The 16,097-nt window shown below is 37.5% G+C and overlaps 28 non-coding genes across 28 annotated transcripts; all 28 read right to left on the bottom strand.

Moving 5' to 3' along the window:
- Window positions 1–1,292: 1,292 nt before the first annotated feature.
- AC3HAE_038925 (transfer RNA phenylalanine (anticodon GAA)) lies at window positions 1,293–1,365 on the bottom strand. Its single transcript has one exon. It is a non-coding gene; the product is annotated as a tRNA-Phe (tRNA).
- A 353-nt stretch (window positions 1,366–1,718) lies between these two features.
- Window positions 1,719–1,791, bottom strand: AC3HAE_038924 (transfer RNA phenylalanine (anticodon GAA)). The gene has a single exon. It is a non-coding gene; the product is annotated as a tRNA-Phe (tRNA).
- Window positions 1,792–2,557: 766 nt separating this feature from the next.
- On the bottom strand, window positions 2,558–2,630 carry AC3HAE_038923 (transfer RNA phenylalanine (anticodon GAA)). Its single transcript has one exon. It is a non-coding gene; the product is annotated as a tRNA-Phe (tRNA).
- Window positions 2,631–3,834: 1,204 nt separating this feature from the next.
- AC3HAE_038922 (transfer RNA phenylalanine (anticodon GAA)) lies at window positions 3,835–3,907 on the bottom strand. The gene has a single exon. It is a non-coding gene; the product is annotated as a tRNA-Phe (tRNA).
- A 353-nt stretch (window positions 3,908–4,260) lies between these two features.
- Window positions 4,261–4,333, bottom strand: AC3HAE_038921 (transfer RNA phenylalanine (anticodon GAA)). The gene has a single exon. It is a non-coding gene; the product is annotated as a tRNA-Phe (tRNA).
- A 778-nt stretch (window positions 4,334–5,111) lies between these two features.
- Window positions 5,112–5,184, bottom strand: AC3HAE_038918 (transfer RNA phenylalanine (anticodon GAA)). Its single transcript has one exon. It is a non-coding gene; the product is annotated as a tRNA-Phe (tRNA).
- A 353-nt stretch (window positions 5,185–5,537) lies between these two features.
- Window positions 5,538–5,610, bottom strand: AC3HAE_038917 (transfer RNA phenylalanine (anticodon GAA)). The gene has a single exon. It is a non-coding gene; the product is annotated as a tRNA-Phe (tRNA).
- Window positions 5,611–5,963: 353 nt separating this feature from the next.
- On the bottom strand, window positions 5,964–6,036 carry AC3HAE_038916 (transfer RNA phenylalanine (anticodon GAA)). The gene has a single exon. It is a non-coding gene; the product is annotated as a tRNA-Phe (tRNA).
- Window positions 6,037–6,389: 353 nt separating this feature from the next.
- AC3HAE_038915 (transfer RNA phenylalanine (anticodon GAA)) lies at window positions 6,390–6,462 on the bottom strand. The gene has a single exon. It is a non-coding gene; the product is annotated as a tRNA-Phe (tRNA).
- Window positions 6,463–6,814: 352 nt separating this feature from the next.
- AC3HAE_038914 (transfer RNA phenylalanine (anticodon GAA)) lies at window positions 6,815–6,887 on the bottom strand. The gene has a single exon. It is a non-coding gene; the product is annotated as a tRNA-Phe (tRNA).
- A 353-nt stretch (window positions 6,888–7,240) lies between these two features.
- On the bottom strand, window positions 7,241–7,313 carry AC3HAE_038912 (transfer RNA phenylalanine (anticodon GAA)). The gene has a single exon. It is a non-coding gene; the product is annotated as a tRNA-Phe (tRNA).
- Window positions 7,314–7,666: 353 nt separating this feature from the next.
- On the bottom strand, window positions 7,667–7,739 carry AC3HAE_038911 (transfer RNA phenylalanine (anticodon GAA)). Its single transcript has one exon. It is a non-coding gene; the product is annotated as a tRNA-Phe (tRNA).
- Window positions 7,740–8,092: 353 nt separating this feature from the next.
- On the bottom strand, window positions 8,093–8,165 carry AC3HAE_038910 (transfer RNA phenylalanine (anticodon GAA)). The gene has a single exon. It is a non-coding gene; the product is annotated as a tRNA-Phe (tRNA).
- A 353-nt stretch (window positions 8,166–8,518) lies between these two features.
- On the bottom strand, window positions 8,519–8,591 carry AC3HAE_038909 (transfer RNA phenylalanine (anticodon GAA)). The gene has a single exon. It is a non-coding gene; the product is annotated as a tRNA-Phe (tRNA).
- A 353-nt stretch (window positions 8,592–8,944) lies between these two features.
- Window positions 8,945–9,017, bottom strand: AC3HAE_038907 (transfer RNA phenylalanine (anticodon GAA)). The gene has a single exon. It is a non-coding gene; the product is annotated as a tRNA-Phe (tRNA).
- Window positions 9,018–9,370: 353 nt separating this feature from the next.
- Window positions 9,371–9,443, bottom strand: AC3HAE_038905 (transfer RNA phenylalanine (anticodon GAA)). The gene has a single exon. It is a non-coding gene; the product is annotated as a tRNA-Phe (tRNA).
- Window positions 9,444–9,796: 353 nt separating this feature from the next.
- On the bottom strand, window positions 9,797–9,869 carry AC3HAE_038904 (transfer RNA phenylalanine (anticodon GAA)). The gene has a single exon. It is a non-coding gene; the product is annotated as a tRNA-Phe (tRNA).
- Window positions 9,870–10,222: 353 nt separating this feature from the next.
- AC3HAE_038903 (transfer RNA phenylalanine (anticodon GAA)) lies at window positions 10,223–10,295 on the bottom strand. Its single transcript has one exon. It is a non-coding gene; the product is annotated as a tRNA-Phe (tRNA).
- A 353-nt stretch (window positions 10,296–10,648) lies between these two features.
- AC3HAE_038902 (transfer RNA phenylalanine (anticodon GAA)) lies at window positions 10,649–10,721 on the bottom strand. The gene has a single exon. It is a non-coding gene; the product is annotated as a tRNA-Phe (tRNA).
- Window positions 10,722–11,074: 353 nt separating this feature from the next.
- AC3HAE_038901 (transfer RNA phenylalanine (anticodon GAA)) lies at window positions 11,075–11,147 on the bottom strand. Its single transcript has one exon. It is a non-coding gene; the product is annotated as a tRNA-Phe (tRNA).
- Window positions 11,148–11,500: 353 nt separating this feature from the next.
- Window positions 11,501–11,573, bottom strand: AC3HAE_038899 (transfer RNA phenylalanine (anticodon GAA)). Its single transcript has one exon. It is a non-coding gene; the product is annotated as a tRNA-Phe (tRNA).
- A 778-nt stretch (window positions 11,574–12,351) lies between these two features.
- Window positions 12,352–12,424, bottom strand: AC3HAE_038898 (transfer RNA phenylalanine (anticodon GAA)). Its single transcript has one exon. It is a non-coding gene; the product is annotated as a tRNA-Phe (tRNA).
- A 353-nt stretch (window positions 12,425–12,777) lies between these two features.
- On the bottom strand, window positions 12,778–12,850 carry AC3HAE_038896 (transfer RNA phenylalanine (anticodon GAA)). Its single transcript has one exon. It is a non-coding gene; the product is annotated as a tRNA-Phe (tRNA).
- A 778-nt stretch (window positions 12,851–13,628) lies between these two features.
- Window positions 13,629–13,701, bottom strand: AC3HAE_038895 (transfer RNA phenylalanine (anticodon GAA)). Its single transcript has one exon. It is a non-coding gene; the product is annotated as a tRNA-Phe (tRNA).
- A 353-nt stretch (window positions 13,702–14,054) lies between these two features.
- AC3HAE_038894 (transfer RNA phenylalanine (anticodon GAA)) lies at window positions 14,055–14,127 on the bottom strand. Its single transcript has one exon. It is a non-coding gene; the product is annotated as a tRNA-Phe (tRNA).
- A 353-nt stretch (window positions 14,128–14,480) lies between these two features.
- Window positions 14,481–14,553, bottom strand: AC3HAE_038893 (transfer RNA phenylalanine (anticodon GAA)). The gene has a single exon. It is a non-coding gene; the product is annotated as a tRNA-Phe (tRNA).
- Window positions 14,554–14,906: 353 nt separating this feature from the next.
- Window positions 14,907–14,979, bottom strand: AC3HAE_038892 (transfer RNA phenylalanine (anticodon GAA)). Its single transcript has one exon. It is a non-coding gene; the product is annotated as a tRNA-Phe (tRNA).
- Window positions 14,980–15,331: 352 nt separating this feature from the next.
- AC3HAE_038891 (transfer RNA phenylalanine (anticodon GAA)) lies at window positions 15,332–15,404 on the bottom strand. The gene has a single exon. It is a non-coding gene; the product is annotated as a tRNA-Phe (tRNA).
- Between the last annotated feature and the right edge of the window lie 693 nt (window positions 15,405–16,097).

Here is a 16,097-nt window from a genome sequence, read left to right as displayed (position 1 = left end):
GAGCCTGATGTTCAACTGCCGAAACCAGGGATCGAATCAGGGACATTTAGATCTTCAGTCTAACGCTCTCCCAACTGAGCTATTTCGGCACTACCTTACAACAACCAACCACATTCAATCAGAATAACTTACACTGTGGGGAATAAAAATAAACTTTAACAATAACATTAGAAGTTCAACACTCACAGGAAATTAAAAAAAGAAGGCAAATCATGGCATACAGAGCATATACTGCCGAAAACAGGGATCGAACCAGGGATATATAGATCTTCAGTCTAACGCTATCGAAATTGACCTATTTAGGTTTAAAAAAATGCACAAACAACAGCTTTCAAAAAGAATACCTTAAAAAGTGGGGGGTAAAAATAAATCAAGTTTTACACAAGCCTTAGCAGATCAACACACATGGATTAAAAACCAACAGGTGAGCCTGATGTTCAACTGCCGAAACCAGGGATCAAACCAGGGACATTTAGATCTTCAGTCTAACTCTCTCCCAACTGAGCTATTTCGGCACTATCTTTCTACAACCAACCACATTCAATCAGAATAACTTACACTGTGGGGAATGAAAATAGACTAACAATAACATTAGAAGTTCAACACTCACAGGAAATTAAAAAAAGAAGGCAAATCATGGCATACAGAGCATATACTGCCGAAAACAGGGATCGAACCAGGGATATTTAGATCTTCAGTCTAACGCTATCGAAATTGACCTATTTCGGTTTAAAAAAATGCACAAACAACAGCATTCAAAAAGAATACCTTAAAAAGTGGGGGGTAAAAATAAATCAAGTTTTACACAAGCCTTAGCAGATCAACACACATGGATTAAAAAACAACAGGTGAGCCTGATGTTCAACTGCCGAAACCAGGGATCGAACCAGTGACATTTAGATCTTCAGTCTAACGCTCTCCCAACTGAGCTATTTCGGCACTATTTTAATACAAAAAACCACATTCAATCAGAATAACTTACACTGTGGGGAATAAAAATAAACTTCAACAACAAGATTAGAAGATCAACACTTACAGGAATTTAAAAAAAGATGGCAAATCATGGCATCCAGAGGATATACTGCCGAAACCAGGGATCGAACCAGGGATATTTAGATCTTCAGTCTAACGCTATCGAAATTGACCTATTTCAGTTTAAAAAAATGCACAAACAACAGCATTCAAAAAGAATACCTTAAAAAGTGGGGGGTAAAAATAAATCAAGTTTTACACAAGCCTTAGCAGATCAACACACATGGATTAAAAACCAACAGGTGAGCCTGATGTTCAACTGCCGAAACCAGGGATCGAACCAGGGACATTTAGATCTTCAGTCTAACGCTCTCCCAACTGAGCTATTTCGGCACTACCTTACAACAACCAACCACATTCAATCAGAATAACTTACACTGTGGGGAATAAAAATAAACCTTAACAATAACATTAGAAGTTCAACACTCACAGGAAATTAAAAAAAGAAGGCAAATCATGGCATACAGAGCATATACTGCCGAAAACAGGGATCGAACCAGGGATATATAGATCTTCAGTCTAACGCTATCGAAATTGACCTATTTCGGTTTAAAAAAATGCACAAACAACAGCATTCAAAAAGAATACCTTAAAAAGTGGGGGGTAAAAATAAACTAACTTTTACACAAGCCTTAGCAGATCAACACACATGGATTAAAAACCAACAGGTGAGCCTGATGTTCAACTGCCGAAACCAGGGATCGAACCAGGGACATTTAGATCTTCAGTCTAACGCTCTCCCAACTGAGCTATTTCGGCACTATTTTAAAACAAAAAACCACATTCAATCAGAATAACTTACACTGTGGGGAATAAAAATAAACTTTAACAATAACATTAGAAGTTCAACACTCACAGGAAATTAAAAAAAGATGGCAAATCAAGGCATCCAGAGGATATACTGCCGAAACCAGGGATCGAACCAGGGACATTTAGATCTTCAGTCTAACGCTATCGAAATTGACCTATTTCGGTTTAAAAAAATGCACAAACAACAGCATTCAAAAAGAATACCTTAAAAAGTGGGGGGTAAAAATAAATCAAGTTTTACACAAGCCTTAGCAGATCAACACACATGGATTAAAAAACAACAGGTGAGCCTGATGTTCAACTGCCGAAACCAGGGACATTTAGATCTTCAGTCTAACGCTCTCCCAACTGAGCTATTTCGGCACTATCTAGCTACAACCAACCACATTGAATCAGAATAACTTACACTGTGGGGAATAAAAATAAACTTTAACAATAACATTAGAAGTTCAACACTCACAGGAAATTAAAAAAGAAGGCAAATCATGGCATACAGAGCATATACTGCCAAAAACAGGGATCGAACCAGGGAAATTTAGATCTTCAGTCTAACGCTATCGAAATTGACCTATTTCGGTTTAAAAAAATGCACAAACAACAGCATTCAAAAAGAATACCTTAAAAAGTGGGGGGTAAAAATAAACTAACTTTTACACAAGCCTTAGCAGATCAACACACATGGATTAAAAACCAACAGGTGAGCCTGATTTTCAACTGTCGAAACCAGGGATCGAACCAGGGACATTTAGATCTTCAGTCTAACGCTCTCCCAACTGAGCTATTTCGGCACTAGTTTAATACAAAAAACCACATTCAATCAGAATAACTTACACTGTGGGGAATAAAAATAAACTTCAACAACAAGATTAGAAGATCAACACTTACAGGAATTTAAAAAAAGATGGCAAATCATGGCATCCAGAGGATATACTGCCGAAACCAGGGATCGAACCAGGGATATTTAGATCTTCAGTCTAACGCTATCGAAATTGACCTATTTCGGTTTAAAAAAATGCACAAACAACAGCATTCAAAAAGAATACCTTAAAAAGTGGGGGGTAAAAATAAATCAAGTTTTACACAAGCCTTAGCAGATCAACACACATGGATTAAAAACCAACAGGTGAGCCTGATGTTCAACTGCCAAAACCAGGGATCGAACCATGGACATTTAGATCTTCAGTCTAACGCTCTCCCAACTGAGCTATTTCGGCACTATCAAACTACAACCAACCACAATCAATCAGAATAATTTACACTGTGGGGAATAAAAATAAACTTTAACAATAACATTAGAAGTTCAACACTCACAGGAAATTAAAAAAGAAGGCAAATCATGGCATACAGAGCATATACTGCCAAAAACCGGGATCGAACCAGGGACATTTAGATCTTCAGTCTAACGCTATCGAAATTGACCTATTTCGGTTTAAAAAAATGCACAAACAACAGCATTCAAAAAGAATACCTTAAAAAGTGGGGGGTAAAAATAAACTAACTTTTACACAAGCCTTAGCAGATCAACACACATGGATTAAAAACCAACAGGTGAGCCTGATGTTCAACTGCCGAAAACAGGGATCAAACCAGGGACATTTAGATCTTCAGTCTAACGCTCTCCCAACTGAGCTATTTCGGCACTATCTTACTACAACCAACCACATTCAATCAGAATAACTTACACTGTGGGGAATAAAAATAAACTTTAACAATAACATTAGAAGTTCAACACTCACAGGAAATTAAAAAAAGAAGGCAAATCATGGCATACAGAGCATATACTGCCGAAAACAGGGATCGAACCAGGGATATTTAGATCTTCAGTCTAACGCTATCGAAATTGACCTATTTCGGTTTAAAAAAATGCACAAACAACAGCTTTCAAAAAGAATACCTTAAAAAGTGGGGGGTAAAAATAAATCAAGTTTTACACAAGCCTTAGCAGATCAACACACATGGATTAAAAACCAACAGGTGAGCCTGATGTTCAACTGCCGAAACCAGGGATCGAACCAGGGACATTTAGATCTTCAGTCTAACGCTCTCCCAACTGAGCTATTTCGGCACTATTTTAAAACAAAAAACCACATTCAATCAGAATAACTTACACTGTGGGGAATAAAAATAAACTTTAACAATAACATTAGAAGTTCAACACTCACAGGAAATTAAAAAAAGATGGCAAATCAAGGCATCCAGAGGATATACTGCCGAAACCAGGGATCGAACCAGGGACATTTAGATCTTCAGTCTAACGCTATCGAAATTGACCTATTTCGGTTTAAAAAAATGCACAAACAACAGCATTCAAAAAGAATACCTTAAAAAGTGGGGGGTAAAAATAAGCTAACTTTTACACAAGCCTTAGCAGATCAACACACACGGATTAAAAACCAACAGGTGAGCCTGATGTTCAACTGCCGAAACCAGGGATCGAACCAGGGACATTTAGATCTTCAGTCTAACGCTCTCCCAACTGAGCTATTTCGGCACTATCTAGCTACAACCAACCACATTGAATCAGAATAACTTACACTGTGGGGAATAAAAATAAACTTTAACAATAACATTAGAAGTTCAACACTCACAGGAAATTAAAAAAGAAGGCAAATCATGGCATACAGAGCATATACTGCCAAAAACAGGGATCGAACCAGGGACATTTAGATCTTCAGTCTAACGCTATCGAAATTGACCTATTTCGGTTAAAAAAAATGCACAAACAACAGCATTCAAAAAGAATACCTTAAAAAGTGGGGGGTAAAAATAAACTAACTTTTACACAAGCCTTAGCAGATCAACACACATGGATTAAAAACCAACAGGTGAGCCTGATGTTCAACTGCCGAAACCAGGGATCAAACCAGGGACATTTAGATCTTCAGTCTAACGCTCTCCCAACTGTGCTATTTCGGCACTATCTTACTACAACCAACCACATTCAATCAGAATAACTTACACTGTGGGGAATAAAAATAAACTTTAACAATAACATTAGAAGTTCAACACTCACAGGAAATTAAAAAAAGAAGGCAAATCATGGCATACAGAGCATATACTGCCGAAAACAGGGATCGAACCAGGGATATTTAGATCTTCAGTCTAACGCTATCGAAATTGACCTATTTCGGTTTTAAAAAATGCACAAACAACAGCTTTCAAAAAGAATACCTTAAAAAGTGGGGGGTAAAAATAAATCAAGTTTTACACAAGCCTTAGCAGATCAACACACATGGATTAAAAACCAACAGGTGAGCCTGATGTTCAACTGCCGAAACCAGGGATCGAACCAGGGACATTTAGATCTTCAGTCTAACGCTCTCCCAACTGAGCTATTTCGGCACTATTTTAAAACAAAAAACCACATTCAATCAGAATAACTTACACTGTGGGGAATAAAAATAAACTTTAACAATAACATTAGAAGTTCAACACTCACAGGAAATTAAAAAAAGATGGCAAATCAAGGCATCCAGAGGATATACTGCCGAAACCAGGGATCGAACCAGGGACATTTAGATCTTCAGTCTAACGCTATCGAAATTGACCTATTTCGGTTTAAAAAAATGCACAAACAACAGCATTCAAAAAGAATACCTTAAAAAGTGGGGGGTAAAAATAAATCAAGTTTTACACAAGCCTTAGCAGATCAACACACATGGATTAAAAACCAACAGGTGAGCCTGATGTTCAACTGCCGAAACCAGGGATCGAACCAGGGACATTTAGATCTTCAGTCTAACGCTCTCCCAACTGAGCTATTTCGGCACTATCTTACTACAACCAACCACATTCAATCAGAATAACTTACACTGTGGGGAATAAAAATAAACTTTAACAATAACATTAGAAGTTCAACACTCACAGGAAATTAAAAAAAGAAGGCAAATCATGGCATACAGAGCATATACTGCCGAAAACAGGGATCGAACCAGGGATATTTAGATCTTCAGTCTAACGCTATCGAAATTGACCTATTTCGGTTTAAAAAAATGCACAAACAACAGCTTTCAAAAAGAATACCTTAAAAAGTGGGGGGTAAAAATAAATCAAGTTTTACACAAGCCTTAGCAGATCAACACACATGGATTAAAAACCAACAGGTGAGCCTGATGTTCAACTGCCGAAACCAGGGATCGAACCAGGGACATTTAGATCTTCAGTCTAACGCTCTCCCAACTGAGCTATTTCGGCACTAACTAACTACAACCAACCACATTCAATCAGAATAACTTACACTGTGGGGAATAAAAATAAACTTTAACAATAACATTAGAAGTTCAACACTCACAGGAAATTAAAAAAAGATGGCAAATCAAGGCATCCAGAGGATATACTGCCGAAACCAGGGATCGAACCAGGGACATTTAGATCTTCAGTCTAACGCTATCGAAATTGACCTATTTCGGTTTAAAAAAATGCACAAACAACAGCATTCAAAAAGAATACCTTAAAAAGTGGGGGGTAAAAATAAATCAAGTTTTACACAAGCCTTAGCAGATCAACACACATGGATTAAAAACCAACAGGTGAGCCTGATGTTCAACTGCCGAAACCAGGGATCGAACCAGGGACATTTAGATCTTCAGTCTAACGCTCTCCCAACTGAGCTATTTCGGCACTTTTTAAAACAAAAAACCACATTGAATCAGAATAACTTACACTGTGGGGAATAAAAATAAACTTTAACAATAACATTAGAAGTTCAACACTCACAGGAAATTAAAAAAAGATGGCAAATCAAGGCATCCAGAGGATATACTGCCGAAACCAGGGATCGAACCAGGGACATTTAGATCTTCAGTCTAACGCTATCGAAATTGACCTATTTCGGTTTAAAAAAATGCACAAACAACAGCATTCAAAAAGAATACCTTAAAAAGTGGGGGGTAAAAATAAACTAACTTTTACACAAGCCTTAGCAGATCAACACACATGGATTAAAAACCAACAGGTGAGCCTGATGTTCAACTGCCGAAACCAGGGATCGAACCAGGGACATTTAGATCTTCAGTCTAACGCTCTCCCAACTGAGCTATTTCGGCACTACCTTACAACAACCAACCACATTCAATCAGAATAACTTACACTGTGGGGAATAAAAATAAACTTTAACAATAACATTAGAAGTTCAACACTCACAGGAAATTAAAAAAAGAAGGCAAATCATGGCATACAGAGCATATACTGCCGAAAACAGGGATCGAACCAGGGATATATAGATCTTCAGTCTAACGCTATCGAAATTGACCTATTTCGGTTTAAAAAAATGCACAAACAACAGCTTTCAAAAAGAATACCTTAAAAAGTGGGGGGTAAAAATAAATCAAGTTTTACACAAGCCTTAGCAGATCAACACACATGGATTAAAAACCAACAGGTGAGCCTGATGTTCAACTGCCGAAACCAGGGATCGAACCAGGGACATTTAGATCTTCAGTCTAACGCTCTCCCAACTGAGCTATTTCGGCACTATTTTAAAACAAAAAACCACATTCAATCAGAATAACTTACACTGTGGGGAATAAAAATAAACTTTAACAATAACATTAGAAGTTCAACACTCACAGGAAATTAAAAAAAGATGGCAAATCAAGGCATCCAGAGGATATACTGCCGAAACCAGGGATCGAACCAGGGACATTTAGATCTTCAGTCTAACGCTATCGAAATTGACCTATTTCGGTTTAAAAAAATGCACAAACAACAGCATTCAAAAAGAATACCTTAAAAAGTGGGGGGTAAAAATAAATCAAGTTTTACACAAGCCTTAGCAGATCAACACACATGGATTAAAAACCAACAGGTGAGCCTGATGTTCAACTGCCGAAACCAGGGATCGAACCAGGGACATTTAGATCTTCAGTCTAACGCTCTCCCAACTGAGCTATTTCGGCACTAACTAACTACAACCAACCACATTCAATCAGAATAACTTACACTGTGGGGAATAAAAATAAACTTTAACAATAACATTAGAAGTTCAACACTCACAGGAAATTAAAAAAAGAAGGCAAATCATGGCATACAGAGCATATACTGCCGAAAACAGGGATCGAACCAGGGATATTTAGATCTTCAGTCTAACGCTATCGAAATTGACCTATTTCGGTTTAAAAAAATGCACAAACAACAGCTTTCAAAAAGAATACCTTAAAAAGTGGGGGGTAAAAATAAATCAAGTTTTACACAAGCCTTAGCAGATCAACACACATGGATTAAAAACCAACAGGTGAGCCTGATGTTCAACTGCCGAAACCAGGGATCGAACCAGGGACATTTAGATCTTCAGTCTAACGCTCTCCCAACTGAGCTATTTCGGCACTAACTAACTACAACCAACCACATTCAATCAGAATAACTTACACTGTGGGGAATAAAAATAAACTTTAACAATAACATTAGAAGTTCAACACTCACAGGAAATTAAAAAAAGAAGGCAAATCATGGCATACAGAGCATATACTGCCGAAAACAGGGATCGAACCAGGGATATTTAGATCTTCAGTCTAACGCTATCGAAATTGACCTATTTCGGTTTAAAAAAATGCACAAACAACAGCTTTCAAAAAGAATACCTTAAAAAGTGGGGGGTAAAAATAAATCAAGTTTTACACAAGCCTTAGCAGATCAACACACATGGATTAAAAACCAACAGGTGAGCCTGATGTTCAACTGCCGAAACCAGGGATCGAACCAGGGACATTTAGATCTTCAGTCTAACGCTCTCCCAACTGAGCTATTTCGGCACTATTTTAAAACAAAAAACCACATTCAATCAGAATAACTTACACTGTGGGGAATAAAAATAAACTTTAACAATAACATTAGAAGTTCAACACTCACAGGAAATTAAAAAAAGATGGCAAATCAAGGCATCCAGAGGATATACTGCCGAAACCAGGGATCGAACCAGGGACATTTAGATCTTCAGTCTAACGCTATCGAAATTGACCTATTTCGGTTTAAAAAAATGCACAAACAACAGCATTCAAAAAGAATACCTTAAAAAGTGGGGGGTAAAAATAAATCAAGTTTTACACAAGCCTTAGCAGATCAACACACATGGATTAAAAACCAACAGGTGAGCCTGATGTTCAACTGCCGAAACCAGGGATCGAACCAGGGACATTTAGATCTTCAGTCTAACGCTCTCCCAACTGAGCTATTTCGGCACTAACTAACTACAACCAACCACATTCAATCAGAATAACTTACACTGTGGGGAATAAAAATAAACTTTAACAATAACATTAGAAGTTCAACACTCACAGGAAATTAAAAAAAGAAGGCAAATCATGGCATACAGAGCATATACTGCCGAAAACAGGGATCGAACCAGGGATATTTAGATCTTCAGTCTAACGCTATCGAAATTGACCTATTTCGGTTTAAAAAAATGCACAAACAACAGCTTTCAAAAAGAATACCTTAAAAAGTGGGGGGTAAAAATAAATCAAGTTTTACACAAGCCTTAGCAGATCAACACACATGGATTAAAAACCAACAGGTGAGCCTGATGTTCAACTGCCGAAACCAGGGATCGAACCAGGGACATTTAGATCTTCAGTCTAACGCTCTCCCAACTGAGCTATTTCGGCACTAACTAACTACAACCAACCACATTCAATCAGAATAACTTACACTGTGGGGAATAAAAATAAACTTTAACAATAACATTAGAAGTTCAACACTCACAGGAAATTAAAAAAAGAAGGCAAATCATGGCATACAGAGCATATACTGCCGAAAACAGGGATCGAACCAGGGATATTTAGATCTTCAGTCTAACGCTATCGAAATTGACCTATTTCGGTTTAAAAAAATGCACAAACAACAGCTTTCAAAAAGAATACCTTAAAAAGTGGGGGGTAAAAATAAATCAAGTTTTACACAAGCCTTAGCAGATCAACACACATGGATTAAAAACCAACAGGTGAGCCTGATGTTCAACTGCCGAAACCAGGGATCGAACCAGGGACATTTAGATCTTCAGTCTAACGCTCTCCCAACTGAGCTATTTCGGCACTAACTAACTACAACCAACCACATTCAATCAGAATAACTTACACTGTGGGGAATAAAAATAAACTTTAACAATAACATTAGAAGTTCAACACTCACAGGAAATTAAAAAAAGATGGCAAATCAAGGCATCCAGAGGATATACTGCCGAAACCAGGGATCGAACCAGGGACATTTAGATCTTCAGTCTAACGCTATCGAAATTGACCTATTTCGGTTTAAAAAAATGCACAAACAACAGCATTCAAAAAGAATACCTTAAAAAGTGGGGGGTAAAAATAAACTAACTTTTACACAAGCCTTAGCAGATCAACACACATGGATTAAAAACCAACAGGTGAGCCTGATGTTCAACTGCCGAAACCAGGGATCGAACCAGGGACATTTAGATCTTCAGTCTAACGCTCTCCCAACTGAGCTATTTCGGCACTACCTTACAACAACCAACCACATTCAATCAGAATAACTTACACTGTGGGGAATAAAAATAAACTTTAACAATAACATTAGAAGTTCAACACTCACAGGAAATTAAAAAAAGAAGGCAAATCATGGCATACAGAGCATATACTGCCGAAAACAGGGATCGAACCAGGGATATATAGATCTTCAGTCTAACGCTATCGAAATTGACCTATTTCGGTTTTAAAAAATGCACAAACAACAGCTTTCAAAAAGAATACCTTAAAAAGTGGGGGGTAAAAATAAATCAAGTTTTACACAAGCCTTAGCAGATCAACACACATGGATTAAAAACCAACAGGTGAGCCTGATGTTCAACTGCCGAAACCAGGGATCGAACCAGGGACATTTAGATCTTCAGTCTAACGCTCTCCCAACTGAGCTATTTCGGCACTATTTTAAAACAAAAAACCACATTCAATCAGAATAACTTACACTGTGGGGAATAAAAATAAACTTTAACAATAACATTAGAAGTTCAACACTCACAGGAAATTAAAAAAAGATGGCAAATCATGGCATCCAGAGGATATACTGCCGAAACCAGGGATCGAACCAGGGACATTTAGATCTTCAGTCTAACGCTATCGAAATTGACCTATTTCGGTTTAAAAAAATGCACAAACAACAGCATTCAAAAAGAATACCTTAAAAAGTGGGGGGTAAAAATAAATCAAGTTTTACACAAGCCTTAGCAGATCAACACACATGGATTAAAAACCAACAGGTGAGCCTGATGTTCAACTGCCGAAACCAGGGATCGAACCAGGGACATTTAGATCTTCAGTCTAACGCTCTCCCAACTGAGCTATTTCGGCACTATTTTAAAACAAAAAACCACATTCAATCAGAATAACTTACACTGTGGGGAATAAAAATAAACTTTAACAATAACATTAGAAGTTCAACACTCACAGGAAATTAAAAAAAGATGGCAAATCAAGGCATCCAGAGGATATACTGCCGAAACCAGGGATCGAACCAGGGACATTTAGATCTTCAGTCTAACGCTATCGAAATTGACCTATTTCGGTTTAAAAAAATGCACAAACAACAGCATTCAAAAAGAATACCTTAAAAAGTGGGGGGTAAAAATAAATCAAGTTTTACACAAGCCTTAGCAGATCAACACACATGGATTAAAAACCAACAGGTGAGCCTGATGTTCAACTGCCGAAACCAGGGATCGAACCAGGGACATTTAGATCTTCAGTCTAACGCTCTCCCAACTGAGCTATTTCGGCACTATCTAGCTACAACCAACCACATTGAATCAGAATAACTTACACTGTGGGGAATAAAAATAAACTTTAACAATAACATTAGAAGTTCAACACTCACAGGAAATTAAAAAAGAAGGCAAATCATGGCATACAGAGCATATACTGCCAAAAACAGGGATCGAACCAGGGACATTTAGATCTTCAGTCTAACGCTATCGAAATTGACCTATTTCGGTTTAAAAAAATGCACAAACAACAGCATTCAAAAAGAATACCTTAAAAAGTGGGGGGTAAAAATAAACTAACTTTTACACAAGCCTTAGCAGATCAACACACATGGATTAAAAACCAACAGGTGAGCCTGATGTTCAACTGCCGAAAACAGGGATCAAACCAGGGACATTTAGATCTTCAGTCTAACGCTCTCCCAACTGAGCTATTTCGGCACTAACTTACTACAACCAACCACATTCAATCAGAATAACTTACACTGTGGGGAATAAAAATAAACTTTAACAATAACATTAGAAGTTCAACACTCACAGGAAATTAAAAAAAGAAGGCAAATCATGGCATACAGAGCATATACTGCCGAAAACAGGGATCGAACCAGGGATATTTAGATCTTCAGTCTAACGCTATCGAAATTGACCTATTTCGGTTTAAAAAAATGCACAAACAACAGCTTTCAAAAAGAATACCTTAAAAAGTGGGGGGTAAAAATAAATCAAGTTTTACACAAGCCTTAGCAGATCAACACACATGGATTAAAAACCAACAGGTGAGCCTGATGTTCAACTGCCGAAACCAGGGATCGAACCAGGGACATTTAGATCTTCAGTCTAACGCTCTCCCAACTGAGCTATTTCGGCACTCTTTTAAAACAAAAAACCACATTCAATCAGAATAACTTACACTGTGGGGAATAAAAATAAACTTTAACAATAACATTAGAAGTTCAACACTCACAGGAAATTAAAAAAAGATGGCAAATCAAGGCATCCAGAGGATATACTGCCGAAACCAGGGATCGAACCAGGGACATTTAGATCTTCAGTCTAACGCTATCGAAATTGACCTATTTCGGTTTAAAAAAATGCACAAACAACAGCATTCAAAAAGAATACCTTAAAAAGTGGGGGGTAAAAATAAGCTAACTTTTACACAAGCCTTAGCAGATCAACACACACGGATTAAAAACCAACAGGTGAGCCTGATGTTCAACTGCCGAAACCAGGGATCGAACCAGGGACATTTAGATCTTCAGTCTAACGCTCTCCCAACTGAGCTATTTCGGCACTATCTAGCTACAACCAACCACATTGAATCAGAATAACTTACACTGTGGGGAATAAAAATAAACTTTAACAATAACATTAGAAGTTCAACACTCACAGGAAATTAAAAAAGAAGGCAAATCATGGCATACAGAGCATATACTGCCAAAAACAGGGATCGAACCAGGGACATTTAGATCTTCAGTCTAACGCTATCGAAATTGACCTATTTCGGTTTAAAAAAATGCACAAACAACAGCATTCAAAAAGAATACCTTAAAAAGTGGGGGGTAAAAATAAATCAAGTTTTACACAAGCCTTAGCAGATCAACACACATGGATTAAAAACCAACAGGTGAGCCTGATGTTCAACTGCCGAAACCAGGGATCAAACCAGGGACATTTAGATCTTCAGTCTAACGCTCTCCCAACTGTGCTATTTCGGCACTATCTTACTACAACCAACCACATTCAATCAGAATAACTTACACTGTGGGGAATAAAAATAAACTTTAACAATAACATTAGAAGTTCAACACTCACAGGAAATTAAAAAAAGAAGGCAAATCATGGCATACAGAGCATATACTGCCGAAAACAGGGATCGAACCAGGGATATTTAGATCTTCAGTCTAACGCTATCGAAATTGACCTATTTCGGTTTAAAAAAATGCACAAACAACAGCTTTCAAAAAGAATACCTTAAAAAGTGGGGGGTAAAAATAAATCAAGTTTTACACAAGCCTTAGCAGATCAACACACATGGATTAAAAACCAACAGGTGAGCCTGATGTTCAACTGCCGAAACCAGGGATCGAACCAGGGACATTTAGATCTTCAGTCTAACGCTCTCCCAACTGAGCTATTTCGGCACTATTTTAAAACAAAAAACCACATTCAATCAGAATAACTTACACTGTGGGGAATAAAAATAAACTTTAACAATAACATTAGAAGTTCAACACTCACAGGAAATTAAAAAAAGATGGCAAATCAAGGCATCCAGAGGATATACTGCCGAAACCAGGGATCGAACCAGGGACATTTAGATCTTCAGTCTAACGCTATCGAAATTGACCTATTTCGGTTTAAAAAAATGCACAAACAACAGCATTCAAAAAGAATACCTTAAAAAGTGGGGGGTAAAAATAAATCAAGTTTTACACAAGCCTTAGCAGATCAACACACATGGATTAAAAACCAACAGGTGAGCCTGATGTTCAACTGCCGAAACCAGGGATCGAACCAGGGACATTTAGATCTTCAGTCTAACGCTCTCCCAACTGAGCTATTTCGGCACTATATTACTACAACCAACCACATTCAATCAGAATAACTTACACTGTGGGGAATAAAAATAAACTTTAACAATAACATTAGAAGTTCAACACTCACAGGAAATTAAAAAAAGAAGGCAAATCATGGCATACAGAGCATATACTGCCGAAAACAGGGATCGAACCAGGGATATTTAGATCTTCAGTCTAACGCTATCGAAATTGACCTATTTCGGTTTAAAAAAATGCACAAACAACAGCTTTCAAAAAGAATACCTTAAAAAGTGGGGGGTAAAAATAAATCAAGTTTTACACAAGCCTTAGCAGATCAACACACATGGATTAAAAACCAACAGGTGAGCCTGATGTTCAACTGCCGAAACCAGGGATCGAACCAGGGACATTTAGATCTTCAGTCTAACGCTCTCCCAACTGAGCTATTTCGGCACTAACTAACTACAACCAACCACATTCAATCAGAATAACTTACACTGTGGGGAATAAAAATAAACTTTAACAATAACATTAGAAGTTCAACACTCACAGGAAATTAAAAAAAGATGGCAAATCAAGGCATCCAGAGGATATACTGCCGAAACCAGGGATCGAACCAGGGACATTTAGATCTTCAGTCTAACGCTATCGAAATTGACCTATTTCGGTTTAAAAAAATGCACAAACAACAGCATTCAAAAAGAATACCTTAAAAAGTGGGGGGTAAAAATAAATCAAGTTTTACACAAGCCTTAGCAGATCAACACACATGGATTAAAAACCAACAGGTGAGCCTGATGTTCAACTGCCGAAACCAGGGATCGAACCAGGGACATTTAGATCTTCAGTCTAACGCTCTCCCAACTGAGCTATTTCGGCACTTTTTAAAACAAAAAACCACATTCAATCAGAATAACTTACACTGTGGGGAATAAAAATAAACTTTAACAATAACATTAGAAGTTCAACACTCACAGGAAATTAAAAAAAGATGGCAAATCAAGGCATCCAGAGGATATACTGCCGAAACCAGGGATCGAACCAGGGACATTTAGATCTTCAGTCTAACGCTATCGAAATTGACCTATTTCGGTTTAAAAAAATGCACAAACAACAGCATTCAAAAAGAATACCTTAAAAAGTGGGGGGTAAAAATAAACTAACTTTTACACAAGCCTTAGCAGATCAACACACATGGATTAAAAACCAACAGGTGAGCCTGATGTTCAACTGCCGAAACCAGGGATCGAACCAGGGACATTTAGATCTTCAGTCTAACGCTCTCCCAACTGAGCTATTTCGGCACTACCTTACAACAACCAACCACATTCAATCAGAATAACTTACACTGTGGGGAATAAAAATAAACTTTAACAATAACATTAGAAGTTCAACACTCACAGGAAATTAAAAAAAGAAGGCAAATCATGGCATACAGAGCATATACTGCCGAAAACAGGGATCGAACCAGGGATATATAGATCTTCAGTCTAACGCTATCGAAATTGACCTATTTCGGTTTAAAAAAATGCACAAACAACAGCTTTCAAAAAGAATACCTTAAAAAGTGGGGGGTAAAAATAAATCAAGTTTTACACAAGCCTTAGCAGATCAACACACATGGATTAAAAACCAACAGGTGAGCCTGATGTTCAACTGCCGAAACCAGGGATCGAACCAGGGACATTTAGATCTTCAGTCTAACGCTCTCCCAACTGAGCTATTTCGTCACTATTTTAAAACAAAAAACCACATTCAATCAGAATAACTTACACTGTGGGGAATAAAAATAAACTTTAACAATAACATTAGAAGTTCAACACTCACAGGAAATTAAAAAAAGATGGCAAATCAAGGCATCCAGAGGATATACTGCCGAAACCAGGGATCGAACCAGGGACATTTAGATCTTCAGTCTAACGCTATCGAAATTGACCTATTTCGGTTTAAAAAAATGCACAAACAACAGCATTCAAAAAGAATACCTTAAAAAGTGG

The sequence above is a fragment of the Micromesistius poutassou genome, assembly GCF_964030765.1.
Source record: "Micromesistius poutassou genome assembly, chromosome: 23".
In the NCBI taxonomy this organism is placed as follows: Eukaryota; Metazoa; Chordata; class Actinopteri; order Gadiformes; family Gadidae; genus Micromesistius; species Micromesistius poutassou.
This window is presented reverse-complemented; position numbering and strand designations above follow the sequence as displayed.